The sequence below is a fragment of the Hyla sarda genome, unplaced genomic scaffold, assembly GCF_029499605.1.
Source record: "Hyla sarda isolate aHylSar1 unplaced genomic scaffold, aHylSar1.hap1 scaffold_908, whole genome shotgun sequence".
In the NCBI taxonomy this organism is placed as follows: domain Eukaryota; kingdom Metazoa; phylum Chordata; class Amphibia; order Anura; family Hylidae; genus Hyla; species Hyla sarda.
The window spans coordinates 47,865-71,886 of NW_026610936.1; the positions used below are offsets into that span (position 1 = coordinate 47,865).

Genomic DNA, 24,022 nt, shown 5'->3' on the forward strand with positions numbered 1-24,022 from the left:
AAGCAATGCATGGTCAATGTACAGCAATGACACACCTGTGTGAACAGCCAGGAGACCCCCCCCCCCCCCATGTTATGTTACATAGTTACATAGTTAGTACGGTCGAAAAAAGACATATGTCCATCAAGTTCAACCAGGGAATTAAGGGGTAGGGGTGTGGCGCGATATTGGGGAAGGGATGAGATTTTATATTTCTTCATAAGCATTAATCTTATTTTGTCATTTAGGAACATTCAGCACCCACCCGCTATCAAGGCAGCTGCCTATCATGTCATGCCCTACCTGCACAGGTGTGCTGGCTACTCAAATGATCCAATTAAGGAGGCCATTTAGTCAGCAGCAGCAGAAGTCCTGTGCCTGGACGCTCCAACAGCGGCCAGACACAAGCAGAAGCAGCAGAAGCAGCAGCAGCAGCACCACCTTTTGTTTTTTGGCTGCAGCAGCAAGGCCCACAGGGCTGGCTAGCTGGCTAGCCAGCAAGCAGGTAGCAATGAAAGTAGGAATCTTTCTTTTTAACCCTGTAAGGGGGTGGTGCACTGTACCCGAAGATACTGCCATATCGGGTCAATGCATAGGGCGACGGAAGCAAGCTTCGAAATCGGCCCCCGTTCTCAAAAATCCATTTAATATATGGTCCCCAGATAGGGGACGTATCAGATATTAAACTGATAAGAACAGATACTACACTTGATCTTAGCCAAAAGGCCGAGAAGCGATAACCGTGAAAGGGGCGGGCCCAACAAGGTCCCCTTCATGGGCACTATCACTGCTTGCTGTCAGGGAGGCTGCCAGACAATTTTCCATGCACACTCTGGGCTGGGGGGCAGTCAACCACCAGTACACACAGCAGAACCTAAACCCATACCATTATTGCTAAGCAGCAAGACAGGGGCCCATTGCACTCCCACGGGGCCTTTTTAAATGCAATCCATAACCCGGATTTGCCAGGAACCCTTCTTACTCCTCCTACTTGCATGTGACACTGGGCTTAGGATCTGCATAGGAAACACACACACAAGCACACACCTACCTTTGTTGCCTGCAGATGCCTCCTTGGCTGTCCCCAAACGGTATCAAACCAACACCCACGGGAAGCTGTAAGCATAGAGGACATGCCTGCACCCCATTGGACTTACCTGTGTGGGTTAAATCCGGGTTATTTGACAACCTATGGCGGTGATGGTTCTGCTCAGGCAGAGCAGTGCTGATGCTCCTCATAAAGCTGTCGCTGCTGTGAAGGTTCTAGGTGACATCACAAATCCCTATGGTTACATACACAACAAAGCTGGGTTGTTGTTGTTTACACTCTGCAAGGCCTGTGGAAGTGAGTGACATCATAGCACTGTAGTTCTGAGGGTTCTAGATGGATGCAACAATCTCCTGTTGCTTCTATGAAGGCCATAATAGACGACATCACCAAACAGCTCCATAGTCACATACACAGCAAAGGAGAGATGTTGTTTACACCTAGTGATGTCAGTGGTATTGAGTGACATCACAGCACAGTGCTAAGGCTCCTGGGCCTGGACACAGCAGCGGCTGCAATATCTCAACGGAGAATACGTTTATATATATGTGTGTGTGTGCGCGTATATATATATATATATATATATATATATATATATATATATATATATTTCTCCGCCGAAATCACTTTTAAACCCATTTCCACCTTTTTTTCCCTTCTCTTCCTCTTACTTTTTTTTCACGTTTTTTTACGTTTTTCTCCTTTTCGCCTCTTTTCTGGGCGTATTATTCTTCTTTTTCTTCTTTTTTTCCGTCTAATGCATACCCCATCAGTGCAGCAATGCTTATTCAATACCGCCAGCAGATGGAGACACTGGGGGATAATTTTCTAAGGATTTATACTGATTTTTCCTGTCTGAATTTGTCGCACAGAAAGTTGCAGGCCAAATATGTGTGACATTTCTGCGACTTTAGCTTCTAGAGCATTTTTACAACATTATACATAGGTGCTGAATACATAAAAAGCGACTGTTCAGCGACAGACAAGTCGCATCGGCTGAAAGTAGGCCAGAATGTCAGTCCATGTTGGAGCAGGTTTAGATACAGTCTAAAGTATAGATCTCAAAGTCTGTGCACAGAATTTAGCAAGGGCCTCGCACCTTCTGATGCATCAGGTAGGTGCACAATAGCATAGCCTAACCCTCTGTACTTTGGTCTATATTGATGCGGGACATAGACAGCCAGCTGATGACCAATCCATTAGTGCAATGGATGGCTGGAAGCATTTGTCTTTGCCTTTGCAATACCACAGAAGCAATGCATGGTCAATGTACAGCAATGACACACCTGTGTGAACAGCCAGGAGACCCCCCCCCCCCCCCCCCATGTTATGTTACATAGTTACATAGTTAGTACGGTCGAAAAAAGACATATGTCCATCAAGTTCAACCAGGGAATTAAGGGGTAGGGGTGTGGCGCGATATTGGGGAAGGGATGAGATTTTATATTTCTTCATAAGCATTAATCTTATTTTGTCAATTAGGAACATTCAGCACCCACCCGCTATCAAGGCAGCTGCCTATCATGTCATGCCCTACCTGCACAGGTGTGCTGGCTACTCAAATGATCCAATTAAGGAGGCCATTTAGTCAGCAGCAGCAGAAGTCCTGTGCCTGGACGCTCCAACAGCGGCCAGACACAAGCAGAAGCAGCAGAAGCAGCAGCAGCAGCACCACCTTTTGTTTTTGGGCTGCAGCAGCAAGGCCCACAGGGCTGGCTAGCTGGCTAGCCAGCAAGCAGGTAGCAATGAAAGTAGGAATCTTTCTTTTTAACCCTGTAAGGGGGTGGTGCACTGTACCCGAAGATACTGCCATATCGGGTCAATGCATAGGGCGACGGAAGCAAGCTTCGAAATCGGCCCCCGTTCTCAAAAATCCATTTAATATATGGTCCCCAGATAGGGGACGTATCAGATATTAAACTGATAAGAACAGATACTACACTTGATCTTAGCCAAAAGGCCGAGAAGCGATAACCGTGAAAGGGGCGGGCCCAACAAGGTCCCCTTCATGGGCACTATCACTGCTTGCTGTCAGGGAGGCTGCCAGACAATTTTCCATGCACACTCTGGGCTGGGGGGCAGTCAACCACCAGTACACACAGCAGAACCTAAACCCATACCATTATTGCTAAGCAGCAAGACAGGGGCCCATTGCACTCCCACGGGGCCTTTTTAAATGCAATCCATAACCCGGATTTGCCAGGAACCCTTCTTACTCCTCCTACTTGCATGTGACACTGGGCTTAGGATCTGCATAGGAAACACACACACAAGCACACACCTACCTTTGTTGCCTGCAGATGCCTCCTTGGCTGTCCCCAAACGGTATCAAACCAACACCCACGGGAAGCTGTAAGCATAGAGGACATGCCTGCACCCCATTGGACTTACCTGTGTGGGTTAAATCCGGGTTATTTGACAACCTATGGCGGTGATGGTTCTGCTCAGGCAGAGCAGTGCTGATGCTCCTCATAAAGCTGTCGCTGCTGTGAAGGTTCTAGGTGACATCACAAATCCCTATGGTTACATACACAACAAAGCTGGGTTGTTGTTGTTTACACTCTGCAAGGCCTGTGGAAGTGAGTGACATCATAGCACTGTAGTTCTGAGGGTTCTAGATGGATGCAACAATCTCCTGTTGCTTCTATGAAGGCCATAATAGACGACATCACCAAACAGCTCCATAGTCACATACACAGCAAAGGAGAGATGTTGTTTACACCTAGTGATGTCAGTGGTATTGAGTGACATCACAGCACAGTGCTAAGGCTCCTGGGCCTGGACACAGCAGCGGCTGCAATATCTCAACGGAGAATACGTTTATATATATGTGTGTGTGTGCGCGTATATATATATATATATATATATATATATATATATATATATATTTCTCCGCCGAAATCACTTTTAAACCCATTTCCACCTTTTTTTCCCTTCTCTTCCTCTTACTTTTTTTTCACGTTTTTTTACGTTTTTCTCCTTTTCGCCTCTTTTCTGGGCGTATTATTCTTCTTTTTCTTCTTTTTTTCCGTCTAATGCATACCCCATCAGTGCAGCAATGCTTATTCAATACCGCCAGCAGATGGAGACACTGGGGGATAATTTTCTAAGGATTTATACTGATTTTTCCTGTCTGAATTTGTCGCACAGAAAGTTGCAGGCCAAATATGTGTGACATTTCTGCGACTTTAGCTTCTAGAGCATTTTTACAACATTATACATAGGTGCTGAATACATAAAAAGCGACTGTTCAGCGACAGACAAGTCGCATCGGCTGAAAGTAGGCCAGAATGTCAGTCCATGTTGGAGCAGGTTTAGATACAGTCTAAAGTATAGATCTCAAAGTCTGTGCACAGAATTTAGCAAGGGCCTCGCACCTTCTGATGCATCAGGTAGGTGCACAATAGCATAGCCTAACCCTCTGTACTTTGGTCTATATTGATGCGGGACATAGACAGCCAGCTGATGACCAATCCATTAGTGCAATGGATGGCTGGAAGCATTTGTCTTTGCCTTTGCAATACCACAGAAGCAATGCATGGTCAATGTACAGCAATGACACACCTGTGTGAACAGCCAGGAGACCCCCCCCCCCCCCCCATGTTATGTTACATAGTTACATAGTTAGTACGGTCGAAAAAAGACATATGTCCATCAAGTTCAACCAGGGAATTAAGGGGTAGGGGTGTGGCGCGATATTGGGGAAGGGATGAGATTTTATATTTCTTCATAAGCATTAATCTTATTTTGTCAATTAGGAACATTCAGCACCCACCCGCTATCAAGGCAGCTGCCTATCATGTCATGCCCTACCTGCACAGGTGTGCTGGCTACTCAAATTATCCAATTAAGGAGGCCATTTAGTCAGCAGCAGCAGAAGTCCTGTGCCTGGACGCTCCAACAGCGGCCAGACACAAGCAGAAGCAGCAGAAGCAGCAGCAGCAGCACCACCTTTTGTTTTTTGGCTGCAGCAGCAAGGCCCACAGGGCTGGCTAGCTGGCTAGCCAGCAAGCAGGTAGCAATGAAAGTAGGAATCTTTCTTTTTAACCCTGTAAGGGGGTGGTGCACTGTACCCGAAGATACTGCCATATCGGGTCAATGCATAGGGCGACGGAAGCAAGCTTCGAAATCGGCCCCCGTTCTCAAAAATCCATTTAATATATGGTCCCCAGATAGGGGACGTATCAGATATTAAACTGATAAGAACAGATACTACACTTGATCTTAGCCAAAAGGCCGAGAAGCGATAACCGTGAAAGGGGCGGGCCCAACAAGGTCCCCTTCATGGGCACTATCACTGCTTGCTGTCAGGGAGGCTGCCAGACAATTTTCCATGCACACTCTGGGCTGGGGGGCAGTCAACCACCAGTACACACAGCAGAACCTAAACCCATACCATTATTGCTAAGCAGCAAGACAGGGGCCCATTGCACTCCCACGGGGCCTTTTTAAATGCAATCCATAACCCGGATTTGCCAGGAACCCTTCTTACTCCTCCTACTTGCATGTGACACTGGGCTTAGGATCTGCATAGGAAACACACACACAAGCACACACCTACCTTTGTTGCCTGCAGATGCCTCCTTGGCTGTCCCCAAACGGTATCAAACCAACACCCACGGGAAGCTGTAAGCATAGAGGACATGCCTGCACCCCATTGGACTTACCTGTGTGGGTTAAATCCGGGTTATTTGACAACCTATGGCGGTGATGGTTCTGCTCAGGCAGAGCAGTGCTGATGCTCCTCATAAAGCTGTCGCTGCTGTGAAGGTTCTAGGTGACATCACAAATCCCTATGGTTACATACACAACAAAGCTGGGTTGTTGTTGTTTACACTCTGCAAGGCCTGTGGAAGTGAGTGACATCATAGCACTGTAGTTCTGAGGGTTCTAGATGGATGCAACAATCTCCTGTTGCTTCTATGAAGGCCATAATAGACGACATCACCAAACAGCTCCATAGTCACATACACAGCAAAGGAGAGATGTTGTTTACACCTAGTGATGTCAGTGGTATTGAGTGACATCACAGCACAGTGCTAAGGCTCCTGGGCCTGGACACAGCAGCGGCTGCAATATCTCAACGGAGAATACGTTTATATATATGTGTGTGTGTGCGCGTATATATATATATATATATATATATATATATATATATATTCTCCGCCGAAATCACTTTTAAACCCATTTCCACCTTTTTTTCCCTTCTCTTCCTCTTACTTTTTTTTCACGTTTTTTTACGTTTTTCTCCTTTTCGCCTCTTTTCTGGGCGTATTATTCTTCTTTTTCTTCTTTTTTTTCGTCTAATGCATACCCCATCAGTGCAGCAATGCTTATTCAATACCGCCAGCAGATGGAGACACTGGGGGATAATTTTCTAAGGATTTATACTGATTTTTCCTGTCTGAATTTGTCGCACAGAAAGTTGCAGGCCAAATATGTGTGACATTTCTGCGACTTTAGCTTCTTGAGCATTTTTACAACATTATACATAGGTGCTGAATACATAAAAAGCGACTGTTCAGCGACAGACAAGTCGCATCGGCTGAAAGTAGGCCAGAATGTCAGTCCATGTTGGAGCAGGTTTAGATACAGTCTAAAGTATAGATCTCAAAGTCTGTGCACAGAATTTAGCAAGGGCCTCGCACCTTCTGATGCATCAGGTAGGTGCACAATAGCATAGCCTAACCCTCTGTACTTTGGTCTATATTGATGCGGGACATAGACAGCCAGCTGATGACCAATCCATTAGTGCAATGGATGGCTGGAAGCATTTGTCTTTGCCTTTGCAATACCACAGAAGCAATGCATGGTCAATGTACAGCAATGACACACCTGTGTGAACAGCCAGGAGACCCCCCCCCCCATGTTATGTTACATAGTTACATAGTTAGTACGGTCGAAAAAAGACATATGTCCATCAAGTTCAACCAGGGAATTAAGGGGTAGGGGTGTGGCGCGATATTGGGGAAGGGATGAGATTTTATATTTCTTCATAAGCATTAATCTTATTTTGTCAATTAGGAACATTCAGCACCCACCCGCTATCAAGGCAGCTGCCTATCATGTCATGCCCTACCTGCACAGGTGTGCTGGCTACTCAAATGATCCAATTAAGGAGGCCATTTAGTCAGCAGCAGCAGAAGTCCTGTGCCTGGACGCTCCAACAGCGGCCAGACACAAGCAGAAGCAGCAGAAGCAGCAGCAGCAGCACCACCTTTTGTTTTTTGGCTGCAGCAGCAAGGCCCACAGGGCTGGCTAGCTGGCTAGCCAGCAAGCAGGTAGCAATGAAAGTAGGAATCTTTCTTTTTAACCCTGTAAGGGGGTGGTGCACTGTACCCGAAGATACTGCCATATCGGGTCAATGCATAGGGCGACGGAAGCAAGCTTCGAAATCGGCCCCCGTTCTCAAAAATCCATTTAATATATGGTCCCCAGATAGGGGACGTATCAGATATTAAACTGATAAGAACAGATACTACACTTGATCTTAGCCAAAAGGCCGAGAAGCGATAACCGTGAAAGGGGCGGGCCCAACAAGGTCCCCTTCATGGGCACTATCACTGCTTGCTGTCAGGGAGGCTGCCAGACAATTTTCCATGCACACTCTGGGCTGGGGGGCAGTCAACCACCAGTACACACAGCAGAACCTAAACCCATACCATTATTGCTAAGCAGCAAGACAGGGGCCCATTGCACTCCCACGGGGCCTTTTTAAATGCAATCCATAACCCGGATTTGCCAGGAACCCTTCTTACTCCTCCTACTTGCATGTGACACTGGGCTTAGGATCTGCATAGGAAACACACACACAAGCACACACCTACCTTTGTTGCCTGCAGATGCCTCCTTGGCTGTCCCCAAACGGTATCAAACCAACACCCACGGGAAGCTGTAAGCATAGAGGACATGCCTGCACCCCATTGGACTTACCTGTGTGGGTTAAATCCGGGTTATTTGACAACCTATGGCGGTGATGGTTCTGCTCAGGCAGAGCAGTGCTGATGCTCCTCATAAAGCTGTCGCTGCTGTGAAGGTTCTAGGTGACATCACAAATCCCTATGGTTACATACACAACAAAGCTGGGTTGTTGTTGTTTACACTCTGCAAGGCCTGTGGAAGTGAGTGACATCATAGCACTGTAGTTCTGAGGGTTCTAGATGGATGCAACAATCTCCTGTTGCTTCTATGAAGGCCATAATAGACGACATCACCAAACAGCTCCATAGTCACATACACAGCAAAGGAGAGATGTTGTTTACACCTAGTGATGTCAGTGGTATTGAGTGACATCACAGCACAGTGCTAAGGCTCCTGGGCCTGGACACAGCAGCGGCTGCAATATCTCAACGGAGAATACGTTTATATATATGTGTGTGTGTGCGCGTATATATATATATATATATATATATATATATATATATATATATATTTCTCCGCCGAAATCACTTTTAAACCCATTTCCACCTTTTTTTCCCTTCTCTTCCTCTTACTTTTTTTTCACGTTTTTTTACGTTTTTCTCCTTTTCGCCTCTTTTCTGGGCGTATTATTCTTCTTTTTCTTCTTTTTTTTCGTCTAATGCATACCCCATCAGTGCAGCAATGCTTATTCAATACCGCCAGCAGATGGAGACACTGGGGGATAATTTTCTAAGGATTTATACTGATTTTTCCTGTCTGAATTTGTCGCACAGAAAGTTGCAGGCCAAATATGTGTGACATTTCTGCGACTTTAGCTTCTAGAGCATTTTTACAACATTATACATAGGTGCTGAATACATAAAAAGCGACTGTTCAGCGACAGACAAGTCGCATCGGCTGAAAGTAGGCCAGAATGTCAGTCCATGTTGGAGCAGGTTTAGATACAGTCTAAAGTATAGATCTCAAAGTCTGTGCACAGAATTTAGCAAGGGCCTCGCACCTTCTGATGCATCAGGTAGGTGCACAATAGCATAGCCTAACCCTCTGTACTTTGGTCTATATTGATGCGGGACATAGACAGCCAGCTGATGACCAATCCATTAGTGCAATGGATGGCTGGAAGCATTTGTCTTTGCCTTTGCAATACCACAGAAGCAATGCATGGTCAATGTACAGCAATGACACACCTGTGTGAACAGCCAGGAGACCCCCCCCCCCCCCATGTTATGTTACATAGTTACATAGTTAGTACGGTCGAAAAAAGACATATGTCCATCAAGTTCAACCAGGGAATTAAGGGGTAGGGGTGTGGCGCGATATTGGGGAAGGGATGAGATTTTATATTTCTTCATAAGCATTAATCTTATTTTGTCAATTAGGAACATTCAGCACCCACCCGCTATCAAGGCAGCTGCCTATCATGTCATGCCCTACCTGCACAGGTGTGCTGGCTACTCAAATGATCCAATTAAGGAGGCCATTTAGTCAGCAGCAGCAGAAGTCCTGTGCCTGGACGCTCCAACAGCGGCCAGACACAAGCAGAAGCAGCAGAAGCAGCAGCAGCAGCACCACCTTTTGTTTTTTGGCTGCAGCAGCAAGGCCCACAGGGCTGGCTAGCTGGCTAGCCAGCAAGCAGGTAGCAATGAAAGTAGGAATCTTTCTTTTTAACCCTGTAAGGGGGTGGTGCACTGTACCCGAAGATACTGCCATATCGGGTCAATGCATAGGGCGACGGAAGCAAGCTTCGAAATCGGCCCCCGTTCTCAAAAATCCATTTAATATATGGTCCCCAGATAGGGGACGTATCAGATATTAAACTGATAAGAACAGATACTACACTTGATCTTAGCCAAAAGGCCGAGAAGCGATAACCGTGAAAGGGGCGGGCCCAACAAGGTCCCCTTCATGGGCACTATCACTGCTTGCTGTCAGGGAGGCTGCCAGACAATTTTCCATGCACACTCTGGGCTGGGGGGCAGTCAACCACCAGTACACACAGCAGAACCTAAACCCATACCATTATTGCTAAGCAGCAAGACAGGGGCCCATTGCACTCCCACGGGGCCTTTTTAAATGCAATCCATAACCCGGATTTGCCAGGAACCCTTCTTACTCCTCCTACTTGCATGTGACACTGGGCTTAGGATCTGCATAGGAAACACACACACAAGCACACACCTACCTTTGTTGCCTGCAGATGCCTCCTTGGCTGTCCCCAAACGGTATCAAACCAACACCCACGGGAAGCTGTAAGCATAGAGGACATGCCTGCACCCCATTGGACTTACCTGTGTGGGTTAAATCCGGGTTATTTGACAACCTATGGCGGTGATGGTTCTGCTCAGGCAGAGCAGTGCTGATGCTCCTCATAAAGCTGTCGCTGCTGTGAAGGTTCTAGGTGACATCACAAATCCCTATGGTTACATACACAACAAAGCTGGGTTGTTGTTGTTTACACTCTGCAAGGCCTGTGGAAGTGAGTGACATCATAGCACTGTAGTTCTGAGGGTTCTAGATGGATGCAACAATCTCCTGTTGCTTCTATGAAGGCCATAATAGACGACATCACCAAACAGCTCCATAGTCACATACACAGCAAAGGAGAGATGTTGTTTACACCTAGTGATGTCAGTGGTATTGAGTGACATCACAGCACAGTGCTAAGGCTCCTGGGCCTGGACACAGCAGCGGCTGCAATATCTCAACGGAGAATACGTTTATATATATGTGTGTGTGTGCGCGTATATATATATATATATATATATATATATATATATATATTCTCCGCCGAAATCACTTTTAAACCCATTTCCACCTTTTTTTCCCTTCTCTTCCTCTTACTTTTTTTTCACGTTTTTTTACGTTTTTCTCCTTTTCGCCTCTTTTCTGGGCGTATTATTCTTCTTTTTCTTCTTTTTTTTCGTCTAATGCATACCCCATCAGTGCAGCAATGCTTATTCAATACCGCCAGCAGATGGAGACACTGGGGGATAATTTTCTAAGGATTTATACTGATTTTTCCTGTCTAATTTGTCGCACAGAAAGTTGCAGGCCAAATATGTGTGACATTTCTGCGACTTTAGCTTCTTGAGCATTTTTACAACATTATACATAGGTGCTGAATACATAAAAAGCGACTGTTCAGCGACAGACAAGTCGCATCGGCTGAAAGTAGGCCAGAATGTCAGTCCATGTTGGAGCAGGTTTAGATACAGTCTAAAGTATAGATCTCAAAGTCTGTGCACAGAATTTAGCAAGGGCCTCGCACCTTCTGATGCATCAGGTAGGTGCACAATAGCATAGCCTAACCCTCTGTACTTTGGTCTATATTGATGCGGGACATAGACAGCCAGCTGATGACCAATCCATTAGTGCAATGGATGGCTGGAAGCATTTGTCTTTGCCTTTGCAATACCACAGAAGCAATGCATGGTCAATGTACAGCAATGACACACCTGTGTGAACAGCCAGGAGACCCCCCCCCCCCCCCCCCATGTTATGTTACATAGTTACATAGTTAGTACGGTCGAAAAAAGACATATGTCCATCAAGTTCAACCAGGGAATTAAGGGGTAGGGGTGTGGCGCGATATTGGGGAAGGGATGAGATTTTATATTTCTTCATAAGCATTAATCTTATTTTGTCAATTAGGAACATTCAGCACCCACCCGCTATCAAGGCAGCTGCCTATCATGTCATGCCCTACCTGCACAGGTGTGCTGGCTACTCAAATGATCCAATTAAGGAGGCCATTTAGTCAGCAGCAGCAGAAGTCCTGTGCCTGGACGCTCCAACAGCGGCCAGACACAAGCAGAAGCAGCAGAAGCAGCAGCAGCAGCACCACCTTTTGTTTTTTGGCTGCAGCAGCAAGGCCCACAGGGCTGGCTAGCTGGCTAGCCAGCAAGCAGGTAGCAATGAAAGTAGGAATCTTTCTTTTTAACCCTGTAAGGGGGTGGTGCACTGTACCCGAAGATACTGCCATATCGGGTCAATGCATAGGGCGACGGAAGCAAGCTTCGAAATCGGCCCCCGTTCTCAAAAATCCATTTAATATATGGTCCCCAGATAGGGGACGTATCAGATATTAAACTGATAAGAACAGATAAGGTTTCAACAAAATTTTATTGAATAAATAAGAAACCATACAAAATTTAAAATGCAAAATAATAAAAGGTTCACAAAAGTTTTAAAATACAAATAATAAAACCAGTAATAAAAGGAGAAAAAATAAAAATGGCAGGATAAAACATTATACAAATGTCATAAAAACTGATTATACTGTTATTTCGTTCCATAGAGGCAGACACCACATGGATGCTGCCTCGCTGGCCCCCAACTGTTTCTTGTCTCTTAGGTAATAGATGTACATCTCACTCAGGGCCAGCTTTATACAGTTTTTAACATCAATAAAATCATGTTTAAAAAGTAAGATGTTCCTAACTTTCCAGATGGCATTTTTAAAACAATTAATAATCATCCAGCAGATCATCTGCTGTTTAAAATTGGGGCAGTTAAAAAGACCGTAAAAGACACATTCGTGATTAAAATCTTTTAGGCCGCAGGCCCACTTCAAAAGTGGGCCTACCTTCCTCCAAAGCTCCCGTGCAAAAGGGCAGTTCCAAAATATGTGCAGCACCGTTTCGTCCACTCCGCAGCCATCTCTCGGGCACTTGGCTCTCGCCACCAGTCCTCGCCTGTGCTGAAACTCACGAGTAGGGAGGCACTGGTGGACGATTGCCCAGGCAAGATCCCTGTGTACATTCGCCAGAAACTTCCCGTACACGTTCCGCCATACCTTTTTGGATCTTGCCTGTGTGAAATTGGACACTGCCAGGGTAACCTCACTCCGCCTGAGGACCTTTCATACCTTTCTCTGGTCCCCCAGTATGTCAGGCTCCAAATCTTGGAGACCTAGGAGCCTGACTGTCTTTTCCAACACCACATAATGTTTTGGGGGACACAGAAGCACCGGAGCGTTCAGAGGGATGCGCAACCATCTTTTAAAAACCATGCCCGCAGCGTACCTTAAAAAGCAGCTAAAAATGCCATCGGATTTAATAATTTTAAAACAGAAACAGAAATACTTTATGTAAAAGAAAGTAAAAAGGTTAGGAACATCTTTCCCGCCATTATCTTTACTTTTGTACATAAAATCACGCTTTAATTTCTCCATTTTTGAACCCCATAAAAAAGTAAAAACAATTCTAGTTACTTTTTTAATGTATAAAATAGATGGAGGAAATACCATGGCAATGTATAGCATAATAGGGAGTAAAACCATCTTTATTATTAAAATCTTCCCCTCCATGGTAAGGTTTCTAAGATTCCACATTAAAATCTTCTTCTCCATCTTAGCTATAGCTGAATCCCAGTTAGGGCTCCCATCATTGACCTGGTTAAAAACAATACCTAAAACTTTAATTTGATCCTGTTGCATTGTGACTCCTGGGGTGATGGATGAATCCCAGGAGCCAATATAAAAACAGTCACATTTATCTGTGTTTAGCTTAAAACCAGAGACCTCGCAGAAATAGCTGGTGTTCCTCAATGCCCCCCTCATGGATGGAGAGTCCGGGCACAGTATGGTGACATCATCCATGTACCCCAACACCTTTAGATGGGTCCCTCCTCCACCAGGTATCGGTACGCCTCTTACTACCCGGTCTTTTCTGAGGAGGGCCATCAGTGGTTCGATTGCGCAAATAAAAAGGAGTGGGGACAGGGGGCAGCCCTGTTTGACACCTGATAAAAGAGGAACACCGCTGGTTAAAAAGCCATTAACAGAGACTTGACTAAAACAGGATCGGTATAAAAGCATGATTCGGCTTAAAATCGTTTCAGGCACTGCCATCTTTTTAAGAACTAAAAACAGGTATTCATGGGAGACCCTATCAAAGGCTTTTTCAAAGTCTAAGGATAAAATTGCTACAGTTTGATTTCTATCCTTAAAATACCATAAAACATCTCTTAAAATATTTAGGGATTCAGCTATAGACCTTCCAGGTACCCCACAAACCTGATTTGGGTGAATTAATTTATGAATAAAAGGTTTAAAACGGACAGCTAATAACTTGGCTAAAACTTTATAATCAACATTTAAAAGTGTGATGGGGCGCCAATTTTTTAGCATATCCTTTTCACCCTTTTTAAAAAGTAATGATACAATCCCCCTCCTCCAGGAAGGGGGAAGTTCATTAACAATAAAAGTTTCTTTATACAATAAAACCATATCATCCTTTAAAATATCCCAAAAAGCTAAATAAAATTCGATGGGTAAACCATCTTCCCCAGGGGCCTTCCCACTAGAAAAACTTTTAAAAACAAATAAAAGTTCATCTAAGTTAAGATCACGGGATAAAACCTCCTGGTCTAAAACATCTAGCTTAAAATCAAGGGAATTAAGAACATGTTCTAAAAAGGATGGATTAAGATCTTTCTTATTAAAAAGAAGCTGGTAGAAGTTAAAAACTGCATCTAACATGCCTTTTGGAGTGGATTCACCCTCAAGGTTTTGGATGATATCCCTCCTATTCATCACTTTTTTAAAAAAGAAACGGGAACATTTCTCGCCCTCCTCCAGGTGCTGCACATGTGAGTTAAAAATGATTTGTTTCCCTTTCTTTTCTATGGCATGTTTTATTTCAGTTTTAAGGTTTAAAATATCATTTTCTACATCCATACCAGCTTCTTTCAATTTAAAAAGTACATTTAAACGCATGTTAAGAACATAAAACCACTGTTTTTCCATTTTTGCCTTCTTCTTACCTGCTTTGATAAAAAAAAATCTGATTTTAGATTTGGTGCCCTCCCACCAGTGCAGCATAGGCTCGTGGGGTTTTCTTTGTGATTGCCAGCATTGGTAGGTCCGCACAAACTCCTCTTTTATCTCAGGGTCCTCTAGGAGTGTGGTGTTTAATCTCCAGAGGCCCCTTTTTGCTTTTTGCTCCCCCTCTAGCTCCAGGCCCACCAAGAGGAGCTTATGATCAGAGAAGATATTCTGCTCGAGCGTGCATTTCAGGGGTTTAAAAGCTCTAGAGGAAAAAATAAAATCGATTCTGGAGCTCACTCTTCCATTGGACCATGTGGCGCCTGGGTCCTCCGGCAAGAGATCCTTCCAGCAATCTTTCAAATTAAAATCATCAATAAAATTTTTAAGCAGGTAAGAAGTGCGGTCTTTACGATTAATATCCCCACCCTGCCGGTGTTCCCCATCACGTATGCAGTTAAAATCACCTCCCACCAGCAGGGGGGAAGACCCAACACAAAACAGTGGTAAAATTTCAAATAGTTCTGCCCGCTCCTGTTTATCAGGAGGGGCATACACATTTAAAACACGAATTAAAAGTCCATTAAAATATAGATGAATTAAAAGAGCTCTGCCAGGCACAATCTCAGTTACTGTATGAATAGAAAAGGACTGGCCTCGGCAGAGCAGCCCAACACCCACAGAACGACAGTCATTTGCACCGGACCATATGGATGGGCCCAGCTTCCAGTCTTCTTTTAAGTCTTTATAGTCCATTTTACTAGGGATTCCACATTCTTGTAGCAGGCAAAGGTCAAAGTCACATGTCTCTAGATAAGAAAATAAAGCAGCCCTGCGATCAGGGCTCTTTAAGGACCTCACATTGAGTGAGGCAATTTTTACAGGGATAGGCATAGTTTATGGAGAGTCCGTGCTTGGAGAATCAAAGTCAATAATAAGCTGCGTACCGTCATCCCCCGCCTGCGGGGTCATCAGCTCCTTGATGTTCTGAGGGTCGGAGCTTGAGATCGATGATGCCCCGACCCTGAGCTCGCTCTCGTCCGAACTACGGCACGCCGCTTTCCTTTGAATGTCTTCCTCTTCTTCTTCTCTTTGTCTTTTAAATGTCACACTGCTGTCCATATCCTCTGTGTTGCTCTCACTCGATGTAATCTCTGGCCCCCGGCTGATGGATCTGCGTCTTCTTTCATCATTTGACGACTGGAACTGCTGCACAGGGGCCTGTGAGGCCTCTTTTCCGGAACCTTTGCCGCTACCTTGGGAAGTTTTCATCGCTTGTTCCCCAGCAAGCATTGCTGAGGACTGTTGCTCCAACTTCCCCATCGATCGACGATGGCCAGTTTTACCCACCGGGTCCACTGCTGGCGGGGCAGCAAACCCTGGTTTGGCGCCACTTGTCTTCTTGGCCCTGTCCTGTATAGGCGGAGTAACAGGACCGGGCTCAGACCTGGCCACCTGGCTCCCCTTCCGGCGGGCTTTCACCGGGGCCTCTTCGTCCGGAGCAGGGCGACCCTGGGCCAAGCCAGTACCTGGCTTATGCTGCAATTTTGGGTCCACTTTTGCCCCCACCGAGGCCCGTCGGCTGCCACCCGCCACAGGTGAGCCCCCTTCAGAAGTTTCGGCGGGCTCTTGAGCCAGGTAGGAAGTCGATCGACGTCTTTCAATTTCCCGGGCAGTAAACTCGATCACCCGCCCGGGCTTCGTGGAATCCCCATGGCCTCCCCCTAGCACTACCACCGGTGGGCCCCCCGATGGAGCACCAGAGGTCTTGGGCCTGGACCCATCAGTACCTGCCATCTGGGGTTTGGGCATCTTAAAAAAGGACGTCTTTTGTCCTGTCCCCTCTTTGGGTGGGCCCAGCCTTGACCCACCCATCGTAGTTTTTGCTTTATGGGGACAGGAATTAAAATCGTGATTTTCCTCTCCGCAGAGGTTGCACCTTATCGTATGGCTACATCTTGAGGCTATGTGACCTTCTTGGCCACACCTATTGCAGCGAATCACACGCTCCGCGCCGCAGGTCTCCTGGGTGTGGCCAAACCTCAAGCAATTTCGGCAATACATAGGCATTTGAGGATAGAACAGGAAGCCCCGAACTCTCCCGATGGCAAAATTTGGGGGCGGATGGCAAAGACCCCCAATACCACCGGGATCCTTACGGAGCTTGACCCAGAACTTCCTCTTGCCGTTCCAGAACCGCACGGAGTTCAAGATTTTGTTTGCGAATCGCACCTCTTCGCAGTATCGCCGAAGAAAAGTGGCTATATCCTCCGTGGTCACATGAGGGCTGTGCATAGCCACCACCAACGGTATATGTTCCTCACCATAGAGGAACTGGAACGAAAGACCGTCGAGTCGATCGTCCCTCTGGTCCGCACCAGACAAGGTTGCATAGATGTTATCGCAACACGCCGTGGCCGTGAAGGTGACGGTATACAGGCCACGGCTTTCCTGGTCATTTAGACACAGGATGTCCTCCCTATTGAGGCGGAAGTAGTCAAGAAGAATCACCTCCGCAATGAAGCGGAGGTTCTTCAACTGACGATGGCTCTCCGACACCTCTATGCGGATGGTATTTCGCATCGACATTTCCCCAGAGGGGAAAGCCCAGGAGAACGGCATCTTCCACACCCAGGGACTAAGCCCCTTCCCCAATAGCAGCAGGGGCTCGGAATCCCGCTATAAAAGCGGAACCCTTACCCAAGGCAGAGGTCGGGGGTACCCTAGGTGCTTCCGAAGCTACAGGTAACGCTCAACGTACCGAAAATGCCTTCTGAGACACAAGGTCCCAGAGACAGGGGGATCGCAACCCGTTGTCCGTGGACTAAGCCCGCTCCCCAATAGCAGCAAGGGGGTGAAGTCCCTCCGTAAGGAGAGACAATCCCCCAAGGCCGAGAAGCGGGGTACCACAGACACCTTCCGACCAGACCAAATGCAGATACTACACTTGATCTTAGCCAAAAGGCCGAGAAGCGATAACCGTGAAAGGGGCGGGCCCAACAAGGTCCCCTTCATGGGCACTATCACTGCTTGCTGTCAGGGAGGCTGCCAGACAATTTTCCATGCACACTCTGGGCTGGGGGGCAGTCAACCACCAGTACACACAGCAGAACCTAAACCCATACCATTATTGCTAAGCAGCAAGACAGGGGCCCATTGCACTCCCACGGGGCCTTTTTAAATGCAATCCATAACCCGGATTTGCCAGGAACCCTTCTTACTCCTCCTACTTGCATGTGACACTGGGCTTAGGATCTGCATAGGAAACACACACACAAGCACACACCTACCTTTGTTGCCTGCAGATGCCTCCTTGGCTGTCCCCAAACGGTATCAAACCAACACCCACGGGAAGCTGTAAGCATAGAGGACATGCCTGCACCCCATTGGACTTACCTGTGTGGGTTAAATCCGGGTTATTTGACAACCTATGGCGGTGATGGTTCTGCTCAGGCAGAGCAGTGCTGATGCTCCTCATAAAGCTGTCGCTGCTGTGAAGGTTCTAGGTGACATCACAAATCCCTATGGTTACATACACAACAAAGCTGGGTTGTTGTTGTTTACACTCTGCAAGGCCTGTGGAAGTGAGTGACATCATAGCACTGTAGTTCTGAGGGTTCTAGATGGATGCAACAATCTCCTGTTGCTTCTATGAAGGCCATAATAGACGACATCACCAAACAGCTCCATAGTCACATACACAGCAAAGGAGAGATGTTGTTTACACCTAGTGATGTCAGTGGTATTGAGTGACATCACAGCACAGTGCTAAGGCTCCTGGGCCTGGACACAGCAGCGGCTGCAATATCTCAACGGAGAATACGTTTATATATATGTGTGTGTGTGCGCGTATATATATATATATATATATATATATATATATATTTCTCCGCCGAAATCACTTTTAAACCCATTTCCACCTTTTTTTCCCTTCTCTTCCTCTTACTTTTTTTTCACGTTTTTTTACGTTTTTCTCCTTTTCGCCTCTTTTCTGGGCGTATTATTCTTCTTTTTCTTCTTTTTTTTCGTCTAATGCATACCCCATCAGTGCAGCAATGCTTATTCAATACCGCCAGCAGATGGAGACACTGGGGGATAATTTTCTAAGGATTTATACTGATTTTTCCTGTCTGAATTTGTCGCACAGAAAGTTGCAGGCCAAATATGTGTGACATTTCTGCGACTTTAGCTTCTAGAGCATTTTTACAACATTATACATAGGTGCTGAATACATAAAAAGCGACTGTTCAGCGACAGACAAGTCGCATCGGCTGAAAGTAGGCCAGAATGTCAGTCCATGTTGGAGCAGGTTTAGATACAGTCTAAAGTATAGATCTCAAAGTCTGTGCACAGAATTTAGCAAGGGCCTCGCACCTTCTGATGCATCAGGTAGGTGCACAATAGCATAGCCTAACCCTCTGTACTTTGGTCTATATTGATGCGGGACATAGACAGCCAGCTGATGACCAATCCATTAGTGCAATGGATGGCTGGAAGCATTTGTCTTTGCCTTTGCAATACCACAGAAGCAATGCATGGTCAATGTACAGCAATGACACACCTGTGTGAACAGCCAGGAGACCCCCCCCCCCCCCCCCATGTTATGTTACATAGTTACATAGTTAGTACGGTCGAAAAAAGACATATGTCCATCAAGTTCAACCAGGGAATTAAGGGGTAGGGGTGTGGCGCGATATTGGGGAAGGGATGAGATTTTATATTTCTTCATAAGCATTAATCTTATTTTGTCAATTAGGAACATTCAGCACCCACCCGCTATCAAGGCAGCTGCCTATCATGTCATGCCCTACCTGCACAGGTGTGCTGGCTACTCAAATGATCCAATTAAGGAGGCCATTTAGTCAGCAGCAGCAGAAGTCCTGTGCCTGGACGCTCCAACAGCGGCCAGACACAAGCAGAAGCAGCAGAAGCAGCAGCAGCAGCACCACCTTTTGTTTTTTGGCTGCAGCAGCAAGGCCCACAGGGCTGGCTAGCTGGCTAGCCAGCAAGCAGGTAGCAATGAAAGTAGGAATCTTTCTTTTTAACCCTGTAAGGGGGTGGTGCACTGTACCCGAAGATACTGCCATATCGGGTCAATGCATAGGGCGACGGAAGCAAGCTTCGAAATCGGCCCCCGTTCTCAAAAATCCATTTAATATATGGTCCCCAGATAGGGGACGTATCAGATATTAAACTGATAAGAACAGATACTACACTTGATCTTAGCCAAAAGGCCGAGAAGCGATAACCGTGAAAGGGGCGGGCCCAACAAGGTCCCCTTCATGGGCACTATCACTGCTTGCTGTCAGGGAGGCTGCCAGACAATTTTCCATGCACACTCTGGGCTGGGGGGCAGTCAACCACCAGTACACACAGCAGAACCTAAACCCATACCATTATTGCTAAGCAGCAAGACAGGGGCCCATTGCACTCCCACGGGGCCTTTTTAAATGCAATCCATAACCCGGATTTGCCAGGAACCCTTCTTACTCCTCCTACTTGCATGTGACACTGGGCTTAGGATCTGCATAGGAAACACACACACAAGCACACACCTACCTTTGTTGCCTGCAGATGCCTCCTTGGCTGTCCCCAAACGGTATCAAACCAACACCCACGGGAAGCTGTAAGCATAGAGGACATGCCTGCACCCCATTGGACTTACCTGTGTGGGTTAAATCCGGGTTATTTGACAACCTATGGCGGTGATGGTTCTGCTCAGGCAGAGCAGTGCTGATGCTCCTCATAAAGCTGTCGCTGCTGTGAAGGTTCTAGGTGACATCACAAATCCCTATGGTTACATACACAACAAAGCTGGGTTGTTGTTGTTTACACTCTGCAAGGCCTGTGGAAGTGAGTGACATCATAGCACTGTAGTTCTGAGGGTTCTAGATGGATGCAACAATCTCCTGTTGCTTCTATGAAGGCCATAATAGACGACATCACCAAACAGCTCCATAGTCACATACACAGCAAAGGAGAGATGTTGTTTACACCTAGTGATGTCAGTGGTATTGAGTGACATCACAGCACAGTGCTAAGGCTCCTGGGCCTGGACACAGCAGCGGCTGCAATATCTCAACGGAGAATACGTTTATATATATGTGTGTGTGTGCGCGTATATATATATATATATATATATATATATATATATATATATATATATTTCTCCGCCGAAATCACTTTTAAACCCATTTCCACCTTTTTTTCCCTTCTCTTCCTCTTACTTTTTTTTCACGTTTTTTTACGTTTTTCTCCTTTTCGCCTCTTTTCTGGGCGTATTATTCTTCTTTTTCTTCTTTTTTTTCGTCTAATGCATACCCCATCAGTGCAGCAATGCTTATTCAATACCGCCAGCAGATGGAGACACTGGGGGATAATTTTCTAAGGATTTATACTGATTTTTCCTGTCTGAATTTGTCGCACAGAAAGTTGCAGGCCAAATATGTGTGACATTTCTGCGACTTTAGCTTCTAGAGCATTTTTACAACATTATACATAGGTGCTGAATACATAAAAAGCGACTGTTCAGCGACAGACAAGTCGCATCGGCTGAAAGTAGGCCAGAATGTCAGTCCATGTTGGAGCAGGTTTAGATACAGTCTAAAGTATAGATCTCAAAGTCTGTGCACAGAATTTAGCAAGGGCCTCGCACCTTCTGATGCATCAGGTAGGTGCACAATAGCATAGCCTAACCCTCTGTACTTTGGTCTATATTGATGCGGGACATAGACAGCCAGCTGATGACCAATCCATTAGTGCAATGGATGGCTGGAAGCATTTGTCTTTGCCTTTGCAATACCACAGAAGCAATGCATGGTCAATGTACAGCAATGACACACCTGTGTGAACAGCCAGGAGACCCCCCCCCCCCCATGTTATGTTACATAGTTACATAGTTAGTACGGTCGAAAAAAGACATATGTCCATCAAGTTCAACCAGGGAATTAAGGGGTAGGGGTGTGGCGCGATATTGGGGAAGGGATGAGATTTTATATTTCTTCATAAGCATTAATCTTATTTTGTCAATTAGGAACATTCAGCACCCACCCGCTATCAAGGCAGCTGCCTATCATGTCATGCCCTACCTGCACAGGTGTGCTGGCTACTCAAATGATCCAATTAAGGAGGCCATTTAGTCAGCAGCAGCAGAAGTCCTGTGCCTGGACGCTCCAACAGCGGCCAGACACAAGCAGAAGCAGCAGAAGCAGCAGCAGCAGCACCACCTTTTGTTTTTTGGCTGCAGCAGCAAGGCCCACAGGGCTGGCTAGCTGGCTAGCCAGCAAGCAGGTAGCAATGAAAGTAGGAATCTTTCTTTTTAACCCTGTAAGGGGGTGGTGCACTGTACCCGAAGATACTGCCATATCGGGTCAATGCATAGGGCGACGGAAGCAAGCTTCGAAATCGGCCCCCGTTCTCAAAAATCCATTTAATATATGGTCCCCAGATAGGGGACGTATCAGATATTAAACTGATAAGAACAGATACTACACTTGATCTTAGCCAAAAGGCCGAGAAGCGATAACCGTGAAAGGGGCGGGCCCAACAAGGTCCCCTTCATGGGCACCATCACTGCTTGCTGTCAGGGAGGCTGCCAGACAATTTTCCATGCACACTCTGGGCTGGGGGGCAGTCAACCACCAGTACACACAGCAGAACCTAAACCCATACCATTATTGCTAAGCAGCAAGACAGGGGCCCATTGCACTCCCACGGGGCCTTTTTAAATGCAATCCATAACCCGGATTTGCCAGGAACCCTTCTTACTCCTCCTACTTGCATGTGACACTGGGCTTAGGATCTGCATAGGAAACACACACACAAGCACACACCTACCTTTGTTGCCTGCAGATGCCTCCTTGGCTGTCCCCAAACGGTATCAAACCAACACCCACGGGAAGCTGTAAGCATAGAGGACATGCCTGCACCCCATTGGACTTACCTGTGTGGGTTAAATCCGGGTTATTTGACAACCTATGGCGGTGATGGTTCTGCTCAGGCAGAGCAGTGCTGATGCTCCTCATAAAGCTGTCGCTGCTGTGAAGGTTCTAGGTGACATCACAAATCCCTATGGTTACATACACAACAAAGCTGGGTTGTTGTTGTTTACACTCTGCAAGGCCTGTGGAAGTGAGTGACATCATAGCACTGTAGTTCTGAGGGTTCTAGATGGATGCAACAATCTCCTGTTGCTTCTATGAAGGCCATAATAGACGACATCACCAAACAGCTCCATAGTCACATACACAGCAAAGGAGAGATGTTGTTTACACCTAGTGATGTCAGTGGTATTGAGTGACATCACAGCACAGTGCTAAGGCTCCTGGGCCTGGACACAGCAGCGGCTGCAATATCTCAACGGAGAATACGTTTATATATATGTGTGTGTGTGCGCGTATATATATATATATATATATATATATATATATTTCTCCGCCGAAATCACTTTTAAACCCATTTCCACCTTTTTTTCCCTTCTCTTCCTCTTACTTTTTTTTCACGTTTTTTTACGTTTTTCTCCTTTTCGCCTCTTTTCTGGGCGTATTATTCTTCTTTTTCTTCTTTTTTTTCGTCTAATGCATACCCCATCAGTGCAGCAATGCTTATTCAATACCGCCAGCAGATGGAGACACTGGGGGATAATTTTCTAAGGATTTATACTGATTTTTCCTGTCTGAATTTGTCGCACAGAAAGTTGCAGGCCAAATATGTGTGACATTTCTGCGACTTTAGCTTCTAGAGCATTTTTACAACATTATACATAGGTGCTGAATACATAAAAAGCGACTGTTCAGCGACAGACAAGTCGCATCGGCTGAAAGTAGGCCAGAATGTCAGTCCATGTTGGAGCAGGTTTAGATACAGTCTAAAGTATAGATCTCAAAGTCTGTGCACAGAATTTAGCAAGGGCCTCGCACCTTCTGATGCATCAGGTAGGTGCACAATAGCATAGCCTAACCCTCTGTACTTTGGTCTATATTGATGCGGGACATAGACAGCCAGCTGATGACCAATCCATTAGTGCAATGGATGGCTGGAAGCATTTGTCTTTGCCTTTGCAATACCACAGAAGCAATGCATGGTCAATGTACAGCAATGACACACCTGTGTGAACAGCCAGGAGACCCCCCCCCCCCATGTTATGTTACATAGTTACATAGTTAGTACGGTCGAAAAAAGACATATGTCCATCAAGTTCAACCAGGGAATTAAGGGGTAGGGGTGTGGCGCGATATTGGGGAAGGGATGAGATTTTATATTTCTTCATAAGCATTAATCTTATTTTGTCAATTAGGAACATTCAGCAC

The 24,022-nt window shown here is 46.0% G+C and overlaps 8 non-coding genes and 1 pseudogene across 8 annotated transcripts; all 9 read right to left on the reverse strand.

The window, feature by feature from the left end:
- Positions 1-526: 526 nt before the first annotated feature.
- LOC130349017 (U2 spliceosomal RNA) lies at positions 527-717 on the reverse strand. Its single transcript, XR_008886451.1, has one exon. It is a non-coding gene; the product is annotated as a U2 spliceosomal RNA (small nuclear RNA).
- A 2,091-nt stretch (positions 718-2,808) lies between these two features.
- On the reverse strand, positions 2,809-2,999 carry LOC130349018 (U2 spliceosomal RNA). The gene has a single exon (XR_008886452.1). It is a non-coding gene; the product is annotated as a U2 spliceosomal RNA (small nuclear RNA).
- A 2,085-nt stretch (positions 3,000-5,084) lies between these two features.
- Positions 5,085-5,275, reverse strand: LOC130349019 (U2 spliceosomal RNA). The gene has a single exon (XR_008886453.1). It is a non-coding gene; the product is annotated as a U2 spliceosomal RNA (small nuclear RNA).
- Positions 5,276-7,350: 2,075 nt separating this feature from the next.
- LOC130349020 (U2 spliceosomal RNA) lies at positions 7,351-7,541 on the reverse strand. Its single transcript, XR_008886454.1, has one exon. It is a non-coding gene; the product is annotated as a U2 spliceosomal RNA (small nuclear RNA).
- Positions 7,542-9,626: 2,085 nt separating this feature from the next.
- Positions 9,627-9,817, reverse strand: LOC130349021 (U2 spliceosomal RNA). The gene has a single exon (XR_008886455.1). It is a non-coding gene; the product is annotated as a U2 spliceosomal RNA (small nuclear RNA).
- A 2,081-nt stretch (positions 9,818-11,898) lies between these two features.
- Positions 11,899-12,084, reverse strand: LOC130349054 (U2 spliceosomal RNA). Its single transcript, XR_008886484.1, has one exon. It is a non-coding gene; the product is annotated as a U2 spliceosomal RNA (small nuclear RNA).
- A 5,389-nt stretch (positions 12,085-17,473) lies between these two features.
- On the reverse strand, positions 17,474-17,691 carry LOC130349002 (U2 spliceosomal RNA; annotated as a pseudogene).
- A 2,078-nt stretch (positions 17,692-19,769) lies between these two features.
- Positions 19,770-19,960, reverse strand: LOC130349022 (U2 spliceosomal RNA). The gene has a single exon (XR_008886456.1). It is a non-coding gene; the product is annotated as a U2 spliceosomal RNA (small nuclear RNA).
- Positions 19,961-22,046: 2,086 nt separating this feature from the next.
- Positions 22,047-22,237, reverse strand: LOC130349023 (U2 spliceosomal RNA). Its single transcript, XR_008886457.1, has one exon. It is a non-coding gene; the product is annotated as a U2 spliceosomal RNA (small nuclear RNA).
- Between the last annotated feature and the right edge of the window lie 1,785 nt (positions 22,238-24,022).